The sequence below is a fragment of the Puntigrus tetrazona genome, unplaced genomic scaffold, assembly GCF_018831695.1.
Source record: "Puntigrus tetrazona isolate hp1 unplaced genomic scaffold, ASM1883169v1 S000000469, whole genome shotgun sequence".
Lineage (NCBI taxonomy): Eukaryota > Metazoa > Chordata > Actinopteri > Cypriniformes > Cyprinidae > Puntigrus > Puntigrus tetrazona.
The window spans coordinates 125,968-146,795 of record NW_025048111.1 but is presented as its reverse complement, the minus strand read 5'-3'; the positions used below and the strand labels follow the sequence as shown (position 1 = coordinate 146,795).

Genomic DNA, 20,828 nt, shown 5'->3' with positions numbered 1-20,828 from the left:
CTTTGATCCCGGGGAGACGGTGAAGTACGACGCGTCTGCTGTTAGGGGCGAAGGATGAAACTTTTTGGTAAAGTAAAGCAGCACAGCGACGTTTAGATAGAAATAGACTCCATGCAGAATAACTAAAGGCTCTTAATAGCGCGCGTGCATGTTGATTCGTAAAAAGCGTATTCATAAAGCATAATGAATGCGTTTGAAAAATGATTTTATTTTAGATTACGTCGTTTAATCGGTAATAATGTTGCGTTCGCGTAATATGCAGATGCAGATAATTATATCCAATTGCGCTTTGGTAATTAAAGGGCATTAAGAGTTTTAATATGCAATTGCAAAGCAATGCACGGAACGAAAACACAATACTTATTATTAATAATTCCATCCCGAACTGGCTATATATAAAACCAAAGAAAAAAAAAACTTTCGATACAGTAGAAAAATCCCCGTTCGTCACGTGACTGGGACCCGAAGGTGAAAAGGTCACGACTGCTTTAGGTAAATATGTGAGCTGCAAGTTGAGACAAGGCAGAGAGTCACAAATTCCACTCGCATAGCAGAAGAGTGATAAACCTCTGACCCGAGGCCAGTGGCCTCCTCATTTATTTATTTTCGGAGGCTGTAATTCGGTCTATGGGAACGTCTTTTTGATGTGCCAGTTTTGCTGCGAGGATCTGATGGACACCGAGCCAAGGATGGCACAAAAAAAAAAAAAAACCCGATACGTCAAAAAGAAACCATTCGACATTACCGTTCTGTCCTGTGTAACAGCTTTCTTTTCATTTGAACGGTCGGAACTAAAGAAGGAATCGGTGTATTAAAACATCGGCGGGTTTAATGGTCAAAAAGTGTGAAAATAATACAAATGTGCGACGTTGTCATTCATAGACTAATGATGATAGTAACTTTCATCGGTGAAACACCAAAACACAAGGCGGCTGTGATTATCGGGTAATTTGCATAAATGGATCGTAATTAGATTTAGATTATATAATGTTTGAAAATTGTTATATATATATATATATATATATAATATATATATATATATATTTACCAATATATATATATATATATATTTAATAATAGCAATAATAATAAATCTATGCTAGTTTGAAATGTGTGTCAAGCCTTTAGAATCTTTATTTTATGTTGGTTTCATGCATATTATTATAAAATATATGTACCATTTTTCATATACTATTTAAAGGAAAAAACAAACTTAACCAATATTGAACATTTAATACGTTTGGGACTATATATATATATATATATATATATATATATATATATATATATATATATATATATATATATATTTATTACTTCAAAGTTTCTAATATTTCTTTTCAAGGTTAAAACAAACAAATACAGTAATTAATGATCTACTTGTGATTAGTCCATTAGTCCACTTTTTATTTAATTCCTGTTTTTTTTTCTTGTCACATGACAACAAAAACAAAAAAATTATAATTACAAAAAAAGCATATAGCCTATACATCCATGACATATATTTGTCCCAGCAGGCGTTTTGGTTTGTCTTGACGCATCGGTTCTGCTTTTCCTCCGTGCAAATGGCGTCTTTGTGCTCCGGGGCCGATTCTCCACGCAATGCTGCAAATGAAACAGTTGTTTATTCACACATCAAGCTCCGTTTTAAGACAACCATTTCCTAATGATGAATTAAATCCGGTAGCGATTTCAAAGTAACACCCGGAGTGTATCTGTTCCTCGCAGGCGCGCATAATTATCAGGCAGGCATCCGCGGCGGGTTAAAAATGTCAGCAAGAAGCTCTCTCACCTTGTCAGTTTCTCGGAGTCGCGCGTTTTCACTTTCCCACCCCGAAGTCGTAGCGCGTGCATCAGACACAAATACTTTGTTATTGTTGCGCGCGCAGATCCGCATCGCGGTATCATAAACGCGTCCGAGACGTTCATTAAGTGAATCTAATTATAAGTTTGGTATGCAGCTGTTTTTTTTTTTTTTTACTTTTAATCAACGGGAGCCGTTTTCACACTTTATCACTTGTAAACACCGTGCAAGCGCGGGGGGGGGGAAACTATTATTTTGGAGATATTGCAAATTCCTCTAAAGGTGAAATAGACGGATTTCAACGCGCGCACGTTTGTATTTCTTTGTGCGGCTTCAAAACGCGCAACAAAACCCGTGCAATCTCTTTTTTTAATATAACAATTTCGGGTTGTTGCTATCTTTATGGCGGGCGTTCATAACGCGCAGATCCTGTCATTGCCGAGGCATCAGGGTGGATTATCCTGCCGCCTGCTTGAAAATCTTTACATTTACCTATTTATTCGCCTGTTTTGTTTTCTATTCAGTCGTCTCTCACTGTAAGGTCTTGTATTTCGTCTGACTGTGAATCTGGCGTTAGACCATGTGACAGGCCGCAAGTTTATACCAGTAGGACTGTTTATTTTACACAAGCGTTTTAAGGCGCGCCCCGTTCAGGCAGCGCAGGGATGGGCGCTTGGCTGGATTACTAACTTAGCTGCCTGGTGTCATGATGCCAAAATACTGGCATCGTCGCACACAACTGGGAACAGCTGGCCGGGAAAGGGAGGGGGATATTCTGGAGCACTTAAAAAAATAACCTGTGAAGAAAGTGACCCGAGAGGAGCTTCCTGAGGTCTGAATCCTGAACTTGCGCGACCCAAAGCAACGCTTTCTGCTGCGTAGTTTATGGTCCATAGACAGTTTATAAAGAGCAATGTAGTCTATCAGACCGGCTGACTGCCTCTGCACAAGAGATTCAGTTAGAACGAATGCACTCGCTCCGCTGTGGAGGTTTTCAGGTAACAGCGGGAAGCCCGTCGGATACTTACCCTAAACTAAACATTACAAGAAGTGGAAAAGCCTCTTCTAGACCTTTAAACTGAAAAACAGAGGAGAACATGAAAAACGGATGACAACGCCGTCGTTCTGCTCCTGCGGTGTTGTAGATATTCATCCAGCATCGGGCAGGAGAAGAATTAAAACGGCTCTTTAGGGTTTGTAATGAATTATCGGTTTCACTAATAAAGCTAAGTGTGTGCATCTTTAAAATAATAAACCCACAGCGACTCGACGTCTACCTGTAGCGACGCTTGATGAGGGATTAGCTGATGTTTGAGAGGGCTGGAAACGAAACGCCCAAACATTTGAGCCGACCCCGAAGACGTGCCACCTCCGTCCGAGATAAATCTCTCTCCGCTTAGATGTAAAGGAAAACAAATCCATCCGATAAGGGACCCTTTGCCCCCACCCCACACTTTAGTTCGGACAAGGCTACACATTTAGCATAAAAGCTTTTAGCGCGCCGTGCCACGGTCGAGGCGGGCTATTGTTAGGCTTTGTGATGGATTAGTCTGAGATCCAACTAAGAATGTTAGTGTTACACGCTATAACATTTTTGAATTTATTAGAGTTTGTATAAGCGGGGTCAGCGACGCTAAATGGGATGTCAACGGGCGAAACGCAACACGAAGATAAATAATAAGCACTTTAAACGAGTAACCTGAGTTGCACCTCTGCAGATCCGGGATAAAAGCATTATTTGAAGTGAAGGGTGTTGGCTTGGGGGTTGGGGGTTAGAAGGACAGGCAAACCGGTCTAATACCGCCAGGTGTTTTTGACTGGATTTTACATAAAAAAAAACATCCATTTTGTTCTAGATTTATGCGGCGCTTTGACGTCGTATCACAAAAACTTTGTTATCATCATTCGGCTTCACCCGTGAGCTGCTCTAATTCGCTTTACACGGTAAAAGGATACCGATATTTTTTACAGTTTAAGTTTACCGCGATAAACATTTCATGCCGAGGCTCATCGTTTTTTTCCATTGCACAATTTTTAAGAAGTGACTGATGCATTGCGCAAAAATATGCAGAAAAGAACATTATTACATGCAAATTTGAACCATTGCTGTCTCTCTCCCCTATTTCTTGTTGTGGTGGTGTAGTCCATGTCCACTCTTGGGACGACGGACCTTGATTTTTCACTTACAGCAGCAGTTCAGTTTACCGATGAATTGTAGCGGGGTGCTAAACTGTGTCCGGGCCGCAGTCAATGTTTATGTCTACCAATCAACTGCAGTGTGCTTATGTTATATGGTATTATGGACACAGCAACCTTAAAACATGCCAGGCGTATTCAGAGGGGTAGATTTATGGCATGCTGAATTTCAGGAGCTGGGGGAAAAAAGCACGCTGGAGATGTGTGTGTGTGTGTGTGTGTGTGAGAGGGTGTTTGTTTTCCGTGAAGAAAACCTCTATTGTTTATTCTTCATTTGCCCGCTGTTGATGTAGACTGTTACGCAGGTTGCAGGGTTTATGTTCCCATGAATGCATCTATCTGTTCCTCGCTCACGCCAAGCGTCTTGTTTACGATTTAAAATAAAATCAATATCAATGATCAAATGCTTTATTGGAATTGAAGCACGTTGTAAAATGCATGGCAAGCTGACTTACATTAGGTTCGTGATGCATTTACAATCAGCAGAAATATGGATGTTGCAGTTGTTGAATAATTATTTTGTGAACTACAGAAAATCTAAAAGAGTGTATTCATAGATCAGGAAATGAGAGATTCATTTAAACGAGAAGATAAAGATAAAACGAAAAGTTGCTTGTTTGCTCAGAAATGGTCTGATTTTGTTTTTAAAATTTGTTCTGACGCTTTCTAATAAACATTTACATATTTGAGCTGAAACTAGCACAGTTTTATGGTCACAGCGTGAGAGGATCGTCATTTAATATCAATTTCATAATAATGTAAATATGGAGTAAAGCTGATCAAATGAACTCATGATCTCATAATGCAGTTATTTTTGTATATGTTATTAATCATATTGTAAACTGATCGTTTCTATTATTATTCTATTCTTTTTTATGTATTCGTTTTATTTGTTTAGTTATTTACAGCCGTGTTCTTTACGGTAGTAGTCTTTAAGGCTCTGTTTCCTGTTTGCGACAGTTTCCTTCGGGTTGTCTGCTTCCCTCGAGGCAAGGTCAGTGAATTAATACACATATTAATAATAATTAAAAAATAACACGGTGAGAACCAACTCAAACTGACTCATGAACGAATCATTCAGACTGATTTTGTGACCTGGATCAAACAGTACGATTCATTAACAGGCAATTGATTCATTAATAAGCATCACATGCATTCAATTTATTACATTTTATTTAATTCATATAAACCTGTTTGCGTGACTCAAGGAGACTTAGAGCGCACAAATCATCCTGATTATACTTTTCACTGCGCTTCTGCATCCTTTGGCCGTCCGTGGAAAAGAGCAACAATACAACTCTTTAAAGTTTCTCCTTTTGTGTTCCCGGGAATAAACGGGGTCTTCCGCTGGGAATTGTACAAGACTGGAACACCGAGAGGATGAGCACGCGATGACAGGCGTTCATTATGTTCATTACTGGGTGAAGTAGTTGTTTCCATCCTTTTTATAAAACAGCATTGACGTGGAGATGCATTTACTCAAAAGAGTTTTTTTTTGCCATTGAACTGCACGTGAGCAAAAAGCAAACAGACACTTAATCCTGACAGAGAGAACAACTTGACATCAATTTGTCCCTGGAGGGGACAGACAGACTATTCAGGTCCTCTTTCTCCACACACACACACACACACACACACAAACACACACAAATATGCAAATCCCCCACCACCCTTCATTCAAAATGTAGTGCCCCAGTAATAAATCCATAAGCAGAGAGCAACTTTTTTTAAAACAAACATAAGGTTAACCATGGGTTAAAATCAAGAGACATCTTATTCATTGCAATTTCGAGACTCCATTCGGTTGCTAAAGAGCTCTCTACACATGGAATCCCCATCGTGCAGGAACGTCAGTGATTGAGAGGTTTTTTGGACTTTCAGGACCCCGAGGGAGAGGTCAGCGGGCCAGAACACACTAGTGTGGACAGAGGGAGTCGCCCGTCCCCTAATCCCAGACTCTCTACATGGCCGTCCCTCAGAAGGAGAGGCCCAGGCCAAGGGGAGTAGGGGGGAGTGTCTGCTAGAGGCCCAGTCAAACATCCCCCCCTTTTCCTCTTCTCCATAAGGTAAAAAACCTAGGGGTGACTCAGAGGACACGGTGTCTTGTAAAACACATGCACTTAATATTAGAGCCATAAAACTTGTTAAATTAAAAGCTATTTTGGAAAATAGAAAGGGAAATATTTATGCGTCTGGCCCATGATAGAAGCCATTTTATCCTAGGGCCAAGGGTCTGCCAGGGCGCAGGTAACTACTGTCAACAAGTGAGAAACCCCGCGGTACGAATTCTCCAGCGTGATACGCTCCTTTTAACAGGGCTGCGCAATTCGCTTGACTCAGGAGAGAGAGAGAAAAAAAAAAAGACACGGCATAAATTAAGACGTGAGGCGAAATTAAGAATTAAGAACGAGGTGAAAATACCCCTGGGACGTCGTGTATGGTTCGGCCCTCAGAATAGGGTGAGAGACCAAACAAAAAGAGCTCTCGGTGATTGAAAAGCTGCAAAAAGCAATTATGATGTGAAAATATACAGACCTCTGGTTGTAGCCGCAGCAAACGCCATAAATCGTGCCGTGTGCTGTGTTTACACTGCGCTGACCTCACTGTGCCCGAACGGGATTGGTCGGCATGGAGGAAGCATGACCTATATATAGTATAAAGGTAAATTAAGAGAAATGATTTTCAAAATTTATATACAATGTTTATATATATATATATATATATATATATATATATACACATATATATATATATATATATATATATATATATATATATATATATATATATATATATATATATATATATATATATATATATATATATAGGCATTGATATGTGTTTAATATCTCTAGTAATATGCATGCATACTAAAATAAAGTGTCACACACACATACACACACACACATATATGTATATATAATTTTTACTTTTTTAACTTACCTTTTGTTTTAGGTCAACATTTTATTTAGTTATACAAAATTCCTAAAATTCGTAATAATTGCTTTTATGGAAACTGTGATACATTTAACTTTTTTATACTTTTATACGAACAATGCAACATTCATTTTGCACGAATGTGCCCCTATATCTTTGGATGCAGCGAAATGCATTGGATGGTTAGCCTTCCAAGGATTTTTCGATCTTTAATGTAAACCAGCAAGTACGTGAAGGAACTCCATAGAGTTCTGAAGATTTATGGACCATTTGATCTTAGAATGGAAAGGTGCTTTAAGGCCCACAATGGTTTCGTGTGTGTGTGTGTGTGTGTGTGTGTGTGCCCTCACTAAAACGACAGTGAAAAGCCATTATTATTAAAAATAATAAAAGCACAGACGCACTCACACGCCGAAAGACACACGAACAGACATGCATTTACCCAAACACATAGCCAAAATGCACTAAAAATTTACGGCTCTAACATTCCTACAGGGTCAAGCAATTTATCAAATCCTCCACATTCTGGTTTCAATTACACAGCCTATTGTGAAAAGCGGCTATTTTAGCAGGTTCATTTGACTCAGTAGGGGACGAGAAAGCTCTCGGTTAATGCGCCTTCTCTGAAGGCTGCTAGTTTGGGCCTCGCCGAGGAGCTGCATCGGAGTTTTGTGAGAATAATGGACAGTGGCCTCCCCTCTCTCTATCGGCTTTTAACAGAAAGGGCTACGACTGTGGTAGAGAGGCGATAAATCCACGTTTTATTACTGAAGAATTCCACTCTCTCCACAGGCCTGACAGCTCCCCACGTTCTCAGACCCTTTTGGACAATTTCGACACCGTGTCCATCTGGTTCTGATTAAGTCCCAACCGGCCTGCATCGCATCCAAAGCGAAGAGGCGAGAGAAGAAAGAGAGAAAGACGGCAAGGTGAGAACGAGGAAGGAGACGACGAAGTGAGATCGACGCAGGACGGCTGAAAGGCGATGCCAGCAGCGGAGAGATCCGTAACTGATGCCCAACATGGGCGTCATTACCGAAACACAGGATTGTTACATCAATAGCCCAGCCATGGCCAAAAGACATTATTTGGAGTGAGCATCCAGCTTGTAGCTGGTGTTTATTAGCCTCTCTTCTGGCACCTGCTCCCACACAAAGCATGCCAGCAGTCTTCCTTGCCCTCATTCTGCCTCTCGCCATCAAATTAATGACGCTGGTTAAAAGAATAGGTCACCCAAAAATGGAAATGTCACCATTTGCTCACCTTCATGCCGTTTCCAAACCCGTCTCACACAATTTAGCTGATTATTTGCTGACAATCAAATCTTATTCTGGCGCATTTTGTTCGATGCGCTCTCGAGAACCAAATCTCCAGATCTCATGAATGTGCTATTTTGACCTGCAATGATAACTAGATATATTTAAGTCAAAAATATTATCTAATATCGCAGAATCAATACATGATAAATGCATGGATTTGCTTCCAAAATATAATATTTGGGATGAGTACAAGGCTGCATTTATTTGATCAAACTATTAAAAAATGATTACAAACAGTAGAATTATTGCTACGTTAAAATATTATTTATATTATTATAATATTTAATAATAATTATATTCATGTTTACATTTTCTCTTCTAATATAATTTAAAATGCAGTCATTTTTTAATTTAATTTTCTTTTGAACGAAATTAGAACTTACATTAAATAAGTTTGAGATCAGTACGATTTTTTACGTCTTTGAAGTTTATATTAGTTTAATATAAATATAAAAATTTTCCTGTTAATCAAGGAATCCTAAAAATATATATATATTATGCGGCGCAACTGTTTCCAACATTGATAATAAATCAGCATATTAAAATGATTTCTGAAAGATCATGTGACACTGTTAAGTTTTCTACCTGAGAAATGAATTATATTTTAAAATACGTTAGAAAGCTATTATGTTATTTGTTTAACAATGGTACAGTTTTTCCTGTATTTTCAATCAAATAAATGCAACTTTGATGAGCGCAAGAGAAAAAACAAACAGTGAATATATATTTATTTACAACAGGTAAATAATTTTTTGCTTAAGGTGAACCACCAAATCATAACCCGAATATCGCCCTAAGCAAACCTCATATACAGCACCTGGCCAGCTCTCACCAAAACAACCTTCACTTCCACGTCACGCTGATTAAACAGCGATCGGCGAACTTTGAGGTTAACCAGCCTCCGTTCTTCCCACAGAAAACGTCGGTGGAGATGGATTAGAGGAATGAACGCCGCATTAAAGCGCGCCAGTGTTTATTTCTCACAATGTAATAGCGTATTGCTGGGACAGTACAGCGGGTAATGTGCGTGTGTGTGTGTGTGTGTGTGTGTGTGATGGGATGGAGGTGGGGCAGATGGTGGAGGTGTCATGGTGTGTCTGACCCCGTGGAGACCCCACGCCTCATCAGACGATGAAACTCACCTACGCAGCTCGGCCTTTTCTCTTGAAGAGGCTTCTCTGTAAAAATAGTGTTATTAATAAAAAACAGATGTGGACATGGACAACCGCAGTCCAGCACTCAACATGTGCCTCAGGCTCTCACAATGATGCAGTGCTTTTTATATGGATTAATAAAAAAGTTAATAAACACGCCGAAATGTGGGATCATTCAGCACCTTTATACCTAAATAGCAATTTTATCGTATTTTTTCGCGTGAAATTCAAGAAACGAGCGCCTCGCTAAATTAAAGGTGAATAGTATATGGTGCAAACGCCGTGATAATTTCACAAAAAATTACGCAGACTGTAGAGATCATATAATACGGGAGAGTTTATTTGCTGGTTGGGACCCACGAGGATACGTGCATCATAACTCCGCGGAATAACAATATCATTAAAAGCCAGACCGGACGGATAAATCATTATTGCCATTAATGTCTGCTAACCTATTCAAATAGGCTTCTCTTTTTCCTAAAGTCTCCCCATCTGTGTGGGCTTGCGTTATATTCAAATCGCCGTAATCAACTTTGCTGTGCGTGCTTGCATCTGGAAAACGATAATTAATGGCATTGTTTAAAACCTAATTTTTGCATGCTTGATAAATGAATAGATTGCTAATGGTATCATTTGAATAAAAAATGAAAGCTTAAAAAAAGCATGTTAGCGGGAGGGGGGACTGTTGATCCGCGGTGAAAAATGTTGCAATCTGTGCTGCGTTTATGGTTCTTTCGAGTACGGGATTGTTGGAATAGCTTTTTTGGTTTAAGAAAATCGTAGTCCGATGATCGTGAACGTAAAAATGGGATAAGAAAGCTATTTCATGCACCGACATCACTCTGTCTAGAATTCCCAAATAAATGAAATCGCCGCAATCAAGCCTCTGTCATCACCTGCCATCTGAGCTTTATTCATGGCATATCATCTTTTCATCTCCGCAGAACTAATTCCACTCAGCCATGCTGTGAATAATACTCATCGCAATCTTCTATTTCAGATTTTGTGGCGTATTTCTTTCTTTGAGGTGAACCGTATTGTTAAAAATGGGATTAGTTGGCTTTAAAGAGCAATTGATTAAAAAAAAAAAATATATATATATATATATATATATATATATATATATATATATATATATATATATATATATGCGGTTCTGGGCAAACCTGAAGTGCCGCGACATAAAACGACGAAATAAATAACATTTTCCTTGATTTTCATAGGTTCGGGAAGCAGTAAAGACTATTACTGGGAACTCCGAGGCCTAATTAAACGTGATGGATCGCACGGCCTGTGATTTTATCCGCCATCGACGAGCGTGAGCTTTTGGCTGCAAGAAAAACCGAAACGCAAGAGGCGGACGCGTCACGTCGAGCTATCAGTTCCCACTTGACACCGAACGGAAAACCCGAATTTAGCGCATAAACACTCCGGATCTGTTTCAGCGCAGAGAAAGGCCGACGTGACGCGGACCGATGCGTCTCCCGTGAGCACCACTCGGTCGGCGATGACATTGATTATGATTTTCAGCCTCTCAGAGGTCGATCTGCCCCGCCGGCGCGGTCGGGGCTGACCTGCTAACGCCATATGTCCAGAGCAAGAGCTTCTGGGTAGAAAGGAAACCTGACTCTGGTCAGATCCTCCCGCTTGGCCTCTCCTCCCGTTATTTCTGCCAGCGCTTTTTGAAAGCATGCGCCGGGAGAGATTTTAAATCAGCCTGACGAGGCCTCGCGAACGCTCAGATGTGCCCCGAAAGCATTCGCAGGTGAAGCGGACGATGAGCTCGAGACGAGCAGACAAGCGCAATTTACGAGTCGGGTCGGGGAGCGGCCTCGCGGAGATGGGGGGAGTGTGAACAAATTAATTTATTTTGGTAATCTCTCTCTCTGCCCCTCTCTCTCTTTTTGCCGTCTTTGTCAAAATGAATGACAACAATTTGGCTGAGGATCTGGGATGCGCAGGCAGCATTGACAGGCGAATTATCAGGGGCCCAGCGCTCCTTATTATCAGCGGAGAACTCATCAGAGGTGCGGGTCCAGGAGTCCTCTCCGCTGTCACTATCTGTCAGTAGGACAAGCTCCGCTGCAAGGGCCAGCTGACAGGTCATTTCAACAATAACAATTACTCCGATTACTGGTGTCATAAACAATTCACCCAAGGCAGAGCAATAACAAAGCTTTATAATTCACAGCCACATAAATAAATGCCAGCAGGTAACAAGTAATTTACCAGAGGGATGGATCTCAATACATGACGCGTTTCATTGTTGCGGGCCCAAATGAAAGCCAGGCGCTGGAAACGTACATGATAACAAGAAACAGGGATTCGGCCATTAGAAAAATTACACGTTGAACCAGTGCACGAGGTGTACGATGCAAAACGATAAAAAGGACAGAAAGATCAACAGATAGGTAAGTAGGCAGATAGATAGATAGATAGATAGATAGATAGATAGATAGATAGATAGATAGATAGATAGATTTTTATACATCATCTGAAAGCTGAACGAATAAGCTTTCCATTGAAGTATGGTTTGTTAGGATATAGGACCATATCAAAATCTGCAACCTGAGGGTGCAAAAAAAGCTAAACATTAAGATAAATCACCTTTAAAGTTGTCCAAATGAAATAAAAAACGGTGTTTTTTCTCTTCATAGATCACGATTTTTACTCAATACCCTGATGATTTTTGGCATATAAGAAAAAATATGCCAAAAATCTACAAATCTACCCGCGCTATATGACTGGCTGCGCGCTCCAGGGTCACATATTATTAATATAATCCGTATTTTAGCATTTAGCGTGTTTTAGCATTACTAGCATAAAACCGCTATAACGACTAGTCGAACCACGGTAACCACAATTAACCACGTTTTTGCTAACCATATATATATATTTTTTTTGTAGCTAAACCGTTTCACCAAAAAACGCGGTTACTGCACTTTCACCACAGCAAAACAAAGGTTCATTTTGAACTTAGCTTAAGGGCGCAGCCCGTATCTTGAAGTTTAGTGATATTGCTTTAAAAAAAACAACAACAACAATTCAGAAAACGAGCCGCTGTGAAGCGATTGATGTAATATCGCGAGTATTGGCAGCGCGTCTGATGCGGACAGACAGCAGCCCCTCCGCCTGAAGCGCTTCGACAATTCCAAAATCCCTAATGAGGAGAGCTGTTGAGCAATTAACACGTGTCAAACTCGCCGTCATCAGGTGCCTCTCATTTTCTCACTAAAGGGCTGCAGTTTTCTTCTCCTTTTCGTGCGCCTGTACCCGCGGGCACGTGGGAATCAGATTCCGCTCTGACGATTTCTGTCGCGCGCGCAGCTCTTCAGCCCGCGAGTCCTTCTCCAGACGGCACCGTCTTTTAGAAGCGTTCAAATAAGACGGATGCTTAACGAGAAATAACGGCGGCGGTCGCGATGACCATCGACTTCGTTGAGGACGAACACGCTTTCAAATACCACCGTTCCGTATGTCCAAAAATGGTCACGCGCGTTTCGGAATGGATTGCGCTAATTATTCTATACAAAGCGTGTTTTAAATAAATGCATTACACCGCTGCAATAGGCTTTAGCATCACTGCCACCTTTATTGTCACCTGTCAAGACGCAAAGCGCATTCTCGCTTTTCGAAATATTAATGTCAGGCTAAATAATTCGATATTTCTTGTTCGTTCACGGTTTAAACCTGCCGTCAGCCACTTGCCTGGATTCATGAAACGAACGTTCGCTTTAAGAAAACGATACAGTTCACCTGATAAATCATCATCGCGTTTGATAAATCGTAAATATAATAATAAAATTATGTTAAACGAAATACACGCTTGGAAAAAGCAAAAGCCAGAAAACTGAAAGAGGCAGGGAATCAAAACGAGAATACGACACGCTTGAGAAAACCGCCGATGACTCTCCACAAAAATATGAGCTCTTATTTAGAAAGGAAGGACAAATCGAGATTATTATTATTATTTTTTTTAATAAAGAGGCACTGCTTTAATTTTCTTAAACGTAAGCAAAGACTGGCATCCAACATGCGCCCATCATAAATACAATTTCTTGCATTTATTATAAATGTATGCATTTCTGTGTAAAGATAAAAACACATGCATAAGTAACCAAGTATGCAAAACTTAGTAATAATAACGTAACATTTTTTATTTTTTTTGTCAGCTAATAAAAATAAGTCATGTAACAATTTCGCAGTTGTAAACGTAATTAGAACGTGCCAAAGCTACACACAATCATATTTCCGTCCACAACAATACTCCCGACATTTCTAATTATTCCAGCTACATCCGATTGAGCGCGTCTAGAGGAATCGAGGAACCCCCCCGACTTCTGATTAACTGAACTAGTTAAGCGCAATCCCACCGGGTGTGATTGAACAAAAACCGGTAAGTGGAGGATGAGAAAATGTGCTTTTGTTACCGGTTTCTCAGATGAGAGAGATAGTAGAGCTCATCCCGGTGCTGCTTTGGGGAAGGGGAGGGTTGAGGAGAGAGGAAGGTGGGGGTGGGTCTCGTTCCTCTCTCAGTCAGCTGCGCTTCGTCTTCTCTTCTTGGACCACCATCCTTTTTGGGTTTATGCATCTCATTTGCATACATTTGTTTCCAGCCGAGGAGGCCTTCAGCTCATTAAGGCGTTCTCTTACAGTCTCCCAGAATCCCGCTGCTCCCAGCCGCTACCTGCTGCGGAACGGGAACACTGCTAGGCGCAGGAGAGAAAAAAAACAGAAAAGAAGAAAGAATGAAAAGAAAAGGAGAGAGAGGGGAAGAAAGCAGAAGGGAGGGAGGGGGTGGAAAAGGCAACACGTTCTTCAGTCCGAAACAAAAGCCGAGGGCTGGTATAAAGGAATCCGCTGTGTGTGTGTTTGTGCCGTGTTTTCTGCTCTCCCTTGGAAGCAGGCACCGTTTTGTGTTAAGTAGCCTCCTGTCATGACGGATACCTCTGCGGGTCAAGAGTCAAAGTTGAGGGGAGGGTCAGCAGCGCAACGCGCAAGCCGGGCGCCGGACGGGATACCTATAAGTCCGTGACTCAAGAAAAAGCCTTCAAATAACGAGATTTTCTCAAACGGTCAAGAAATCAAACTCTCGTTGCTCGGGGAGGGTGACGCCGCACATCGCCCGAGGCGTCGTTCACGGGGTGTGGGATCAATTTCTTAGCGTTTAGGGTTTGTTGGGAAACGCAAGCCCCCGAGTGCGAGAAATATCGACGCTTAGCAAAACGTCCGAAGGCGCGGGGTAAACGCTGATACGGGTTGAAGTGCTGGAGCGACTTTGAGTTTATTTAAAGCATGACGACCCCTGGCCAAAACCTGCTTCGGTGGAGGGATGAATAAAATTTTAATGGCTCGTAAAACACAGCGATTCCTCTCGGTGCGTTTTTTGACTGCATTATTCGCGGCTGCTCCGTGTCGCCTCTTTTTGTCTGCGAAGTGAAAAGCTTGCGGTGAGCGGCCACGGCTGGGGCTCTACTGGCATGAAGAGAGGTGGGAAGAAAAGGAAAGCCATGAATACGACGGCGTGATTAGTGGCGTGAAAGAGACTTTCACACACACACACACACACACACACACACACACACACACGTTTACTTATCTAAATAAGGGCATAACACAGACTTCTATTGTTTTACATTGAGCTTTACACATATTTTATGCTATAAACTTTTTTATGCAATGAGCATTTTACAGTCTTATTAGTTTTTTTATTAGTTATTTCTTAAAGAAGTTGTTTTTCTTGTGGGGACAGTTTTTTCTGTGCTTATGGAAACATCCAAACCACGCATTTTTAAATTAAGCAAATAAAAAACAATGCTACAGATTAATTCTAAATTACTTGTGTTTACACTTTATTTTAACCTGGGACGGATATACATGTTAATAACAGTAAATCATGCATAATTACAAGCAACTAAAAAAAATAATCAATTTATACAGTAAGTACACTGTTACTAAATTGTAATTACCCTGTAACAAAGTCTCTTTAAAATGAAGCGTAACCTTGTTTTTTTTATTATTATTAATTTTATTTACATTTTTTAAAAATTTTCAAAACAACATTCTAATAAACGTCATATTTCATTAATTTGGGGGCAAAGCATATAGCAACAGAGCACACGTAATGTAATTACATTGTAACTACACTGCAATAAAGCAACCCTATTCATGTTCTCAATTTATTTGACACCTGAATGAATGCGAAAGTTAAGAAAGCGAACTTTAGTTTACTTCTGAGGTAAACTCAACCCAACACGCAAAAGATGAAGAGTAAAAACTGTCACTTTCAGAGCCTTTCAGATGTAAAGCCGGTCGACTCGGCACAATGGGAGGAAGGAGGGGGTTAAAAAAATCAAGCATTGTCTCTTGATTAAAAAACCCTCTCAGCCATATTCATGTTTGCTCCACCCATGACATGCGCCATTTGCTCGCATGGAAATGGCCCTGGTGTTGATTCACTCACCAGTCGAGCTGGGCCCGGGGGCTAGATAAATAAACACGCATCTGTTGTGTTATTTAATGCTCTGCGTCTTAACTGTTTGGGTCAGAGTCAGACGCGGCCTGCGCTGAAAAAAACCCGTCTGCCCTCGGCACGGCGGCTAATGCTGTTAGCATAGCGGCGATCCGTCGCTCTCTGGATGTGTGCGTCTGAGCAAACGTATGAAAGAAATAGAGATGTAAGCTGGATCTCGCTGCGTGCCTGCTTTCAGAGTTTGTGTGTGTTAGAGGATTATGGAGAGCGGCTGTCAGACAGACTCTATATCCCTGCTCAGTGTCAGTGGTCACCAAGTCTCTTTCGGGGGACGCGGGCTATTTTTGCCTTTATACTGCTTTTATGTACTTTTCAGATTTGTTACAAATTGCCAGGCTATCATTTATTTAGATAGCATTTATAACGTTATTGCTATAATATATATTATTAACGTAGTTGACGTATTAATGTCCTGTGGTGCTATAGCAAAAGTGTGCTCATGTTGTTATTATTATTATTTCAAAATTTTTGGCACACACACACGCACACACACACACACACACACACACACACACACTATATATATATATATATATATATATATATATATATATATATATATATAATGTGTTTAAATTTTGAACAGGTTTGTTGCATATCTGAAATATGAAACATCTAAAATACTGAATATGCTAATATATCATTAAGGACATTAACTTTATTATTTGAACTTTAAACCACATAATGTATTTCCTGGTGCTAGGATTCATTCTGACTACACTTTTTCAATCAGACTTCATTTCGTAATCTATTATTCAACATTATTCAACATTTAAATTTATCGCACAAACAAATACGTACGAATAAATAAAGCCCGGCTGACTGATTTGTATCAGGTATCTAAATCGGTATTTGCATCTAAATTTGTATTAAGCACAATGATATTATAATAATATTTGCATCGATATTCTTTATGCATCGGCTCGCATAACCATTCACAATTAGTATTTCTTTTTCCAAATATTTATTTATTACTTTAAATCCTACAAAACAAATCTACACGCCTTCTCACTTTCTTTTTTTTTTTGTTTTATAACTGCATTATCCCTTTTTTTTTTGCCCTCGAACACACAATAAAGATGTACTACAGCTGTTAGTGTATTGGCATTTTAGAAAGCCTATATACTTTACGGGCATTACGGCAAGCATCATCTTATCAAATCGCCGGAATGAACATAACCGAGCGATATTATTATTCAGAGCTTTCTAATGATGACGAATGGACCGGCTGCTTTGGAAATTAGCGCGGAGGCTTGTTTATACCAATGGCATTTGTAGACAAAAAAGGTTTACGCGTCGGTTTTGGGTTGTTTGTGTGTGTGGAGGACTCGAGCCCTGCTCTTGAACCGGGGATCTGCTCAGGTCGTGAGACTGTAAATATACAGGCAGAGACCTGAACCCATAAATCTCCCTGTGAAGTGCCTGCTGCCTCTTACACAAGGCCATTACAGCTCACACACACACACACACACACACACACACTGTACCACAAGTCACCCCAAATCCACAAACATGACCCGACCTGTGTTAACAGTACAAGTTATTTATCTCTTAGTAAACTAGTTTGCATGATTTCAAAAAGCGATATGAACATCGTAATAATGACTAATAAATATATTGGTTATTAGTAGTTAGTTAGGTGGACTAACGGTTCTGAAATATGCAGAATAAGGCAGTAATATGCGCTTTAATGCTTATCAATAGTAATAAGCAAGTCTATAAGGAGCATCTTGCCAACTTTAATGAATTTCTGAGATGTTTCCAGGAAGGATTTGATCTTTTTTTTTTTTGTCTTAAATTAATTTGTCTTAAATTAATTTGTGTTTTCTCAAGGGCACACATACAAAAGCGAATAAATGAAAAAGCGTTTTGTCATGATTTTTACTGCTCGGAGGGGGATCTGGCATCTCGTTCACCTTAGACATGCCGTGACAGCTCCAGTTTGATCGCAAGCCATTATTTCATGCTCTTTTTTAAAATACGTCATCGTCACAGAAATACAAATCTCGCAAAACAAACGCGATTCTCCTTGACTATTGTTTGCTTAATTGTTTGTTCTTTGAAATGCGATTGCTTTGTTTTTACATTTTTTTTTTTTTTTAAGTTGTGAATGCACATGTTGGGCAGAGTGTAACGTTAATTGATTTTCTTTTGTTTTCCTTCTCTTATTTACCATTTGTTTGGATTCACCGTGCAGATAAACATCACCTGCTGCCTGGGCTTTCTTTGTCTCTCGCACAATGCACAAAATCTCAAGGTGCTTTAATGTTACCCTGGCACGAAAAAAAACAAAAACAAAAACAAAAAACATCAAATATAAATTAAGTATTAATAAGCATCAATAAAATTTTTTCAGAGATTTTTTATGTTTTTATTATTATTATTATTATTACATTACTTTTTGAAGCAAACTAATAGTAAACAAATGTATCATTTAAAAAAAAAAATAATAATAAAAAAAAATATAATAAATAAGTATATTCTGTTACATGCATACTTTATGTGTATATGGGTGTTTGGTTCTTCAAAATAAATAAAATGAAATTTAATAAAATATAATAAAATTAAATTTAATGTAATTTAATTTAAAAACTATATGTAAAAATAAAATTAATAAAATTAAATTAAATTTAAAAAATAAATAAAATAAAATAAAAATAAAAATAAATTAAATTAAATTAATAAAATTAAATTAAATTAATAAAATAAAATAATGAACAAAAATGTCTTCTGTGTCAAGAAAAAGATCCCACGGGGTTTCTCACTCACTGCCACGATGTATCTGTGATTCTCCGAGGCTGGCCTGATGTGAAACGCTCTCGGAGAGCTGCTGTTGTTGTTGTGTAAGAGACAAAGCCCCTGCTGCCCCCTACAGCCTTCCTGTCATGACATCACTACCTCAACGCTTTCACACAACTCTCTGCATCAGACCAGTCGGAGGCCCAAACTAAAGCTCGAAATGATGGAGGAAAGTAATTACTGTTTACCAAAATACACGCTTAAGTAAATATTGACTCCACGGCATGAAGTTCGATACCGCAGTCATTTATAGATTAAGAGGTGGATCTTTAAACACACATATTTTTAAGGCTGTGATGTCTGTAATGTGCTCATTAGAATTCATTGTATTCACACAGTTAGCAAGGTCACCACTTTCTATTGAGCGATGAGTGCCGGAAGAGAGAGAGAGAGAGAGAGAGAGAAAACTGTCTAAAAGTAATTGCTTTGATTCAAGCACACTAGTAGACCTTGAACCTGGAACTGAAGTTTAAATCACCTTACGGAGAAACCGCTGTCCTTTTCAGGAGACGGCCTGTAATGATTGTTGTTACAGCGCTCATACATTTCCAGCACTGATATAATTGATAGAACATCAAATACCCATAAAACACCTTGTATAGATGGCAGGAGAAGATGAAGACAGTTTTCTGCAGAACACATGTGCGTTGTTATACGGCTGAAAGTCCAAGTTAAAATGCATAGTGTGTAGTACACGTTAAGTTTATTATTTTATATTTTAACCATGTTTTTGCTGATTTAAACGTGATTAATTGTCTTGTTTAGATTTTTTTTCCTTTACATTTAAATTGATTAAATTAATAACCAGCCAACCAACCAACCAAAGTCTACAAATCTCCCACAGAATTCAAATGATATTATCATAATATTTGCATATTAGTTTTTTTCTATTTGCATAATGAATCTCTCTCTCTCTCTCTCTCTCTCTCTCTATATATATATATATATATATATATATATATACACACACACTTTGCATGTTTTCACTAGTTTTATTATCCATAAGCTGAAACTCATAAGTCCGATCACTTAAAATGTGATTATGATTTGATATTTCATCCATATCTGGAGTAAATCTATATTAGGATTACATAATTTTTTACATTATTTAACTTAACAATGAACAACACCTCTACAGTTTTTATTAATCTATTAATAATTATTCTAATCTATCTACCTATTATTAATAACCTATCTGTTATTCCAATCTATCTATTAATCTTAAAAGTTGATTTGGACATTTAACAATATGTTTTTGGAACAAACATTAGTTAATGAGCTGCACGTTGACACAAATAATTAATACATAACTATATACCGGTATTGATAAAGGATCGGGGGGTATATTACGTTCATTTAACTTGTGCAGCTCATATATTAACATGCATAAGTGGATGATAATAGACGGAGTTGAAACGCATGATCTGTCACTGGACTCATTTATCCATCATCGGGAGATTAGTAAAAGGATCTCGACGTTCTGGTGTTCTTTACCGCGTGGCGTATTTGACTGGATTTGACTGGTGTAATTGCAGATTTAAATTTCCCTTTTCCAGCAGGCTCTGGTGTCACATTCGGAGGTCGTGTCTCCTCCCATCAGCGAGACAGCAGGTATGCGCATCCCGGGTCACCGCCATTGTCTGCGCAGGAAAATAAAACAGCATCATGTGGATCGCCTTTCTTTCCAGCACACCTCCTGCGCCAGAGCTGAACTCAATCCCACAACAGTGAGCTCAGACCCCCAAACACTGCCTCCTCCCCCGGGATCGGCGCACCGCTGCCACCCTCAGCATGCTGGGAAGAGCCCTCTGCTCACTGCTCCATGCATTTTCTCCTCATTCCCATATTTTACAGCTAGGTCACACTAGCTTAATGTTTACAACATTACCGTGTTTTTTTTTTTGAGGGGTATTAATAATTTATGAAATGCCATTTCTATTTTTTTTATATCTGTATCTTTAAGAAATGTATAAAAATCTGTTTGTTTTTTACATTTATATATAAATTATTATTTGGACTAGTTACAATTAAAAAAATCGGTTTAATTTTAATTAATTAATTTATTTATTTTAATTTATATATTAATT

At 39.1% G+C, this 20,828-nt stretch overlaps 1 long non-coding RNA gene across 1 annotated transcript; it reads right to left on the bottom strand.

The window, feature by feature from the left end:
- Window positions 1-1,510: 1,510 nt before the first annotated feature.
- Window positions 1,511-13,961, bottom strand: LOC122334012. Its single transcript, XR_006248706.1, has 3 exons — window positions 13,841-13,961; window positions 6,536-6,644; window positions 1,511-1,605 (listed from the first exon to the last, which is right to left on the bottom strand). It is a non-coding gene; the product is annotated as an uncharacterized LOC122334012 (long non-coding RNA).
- Between the last annotated feature and the right edge of the window lie 6,867 nt (window positions 13,962-20,828).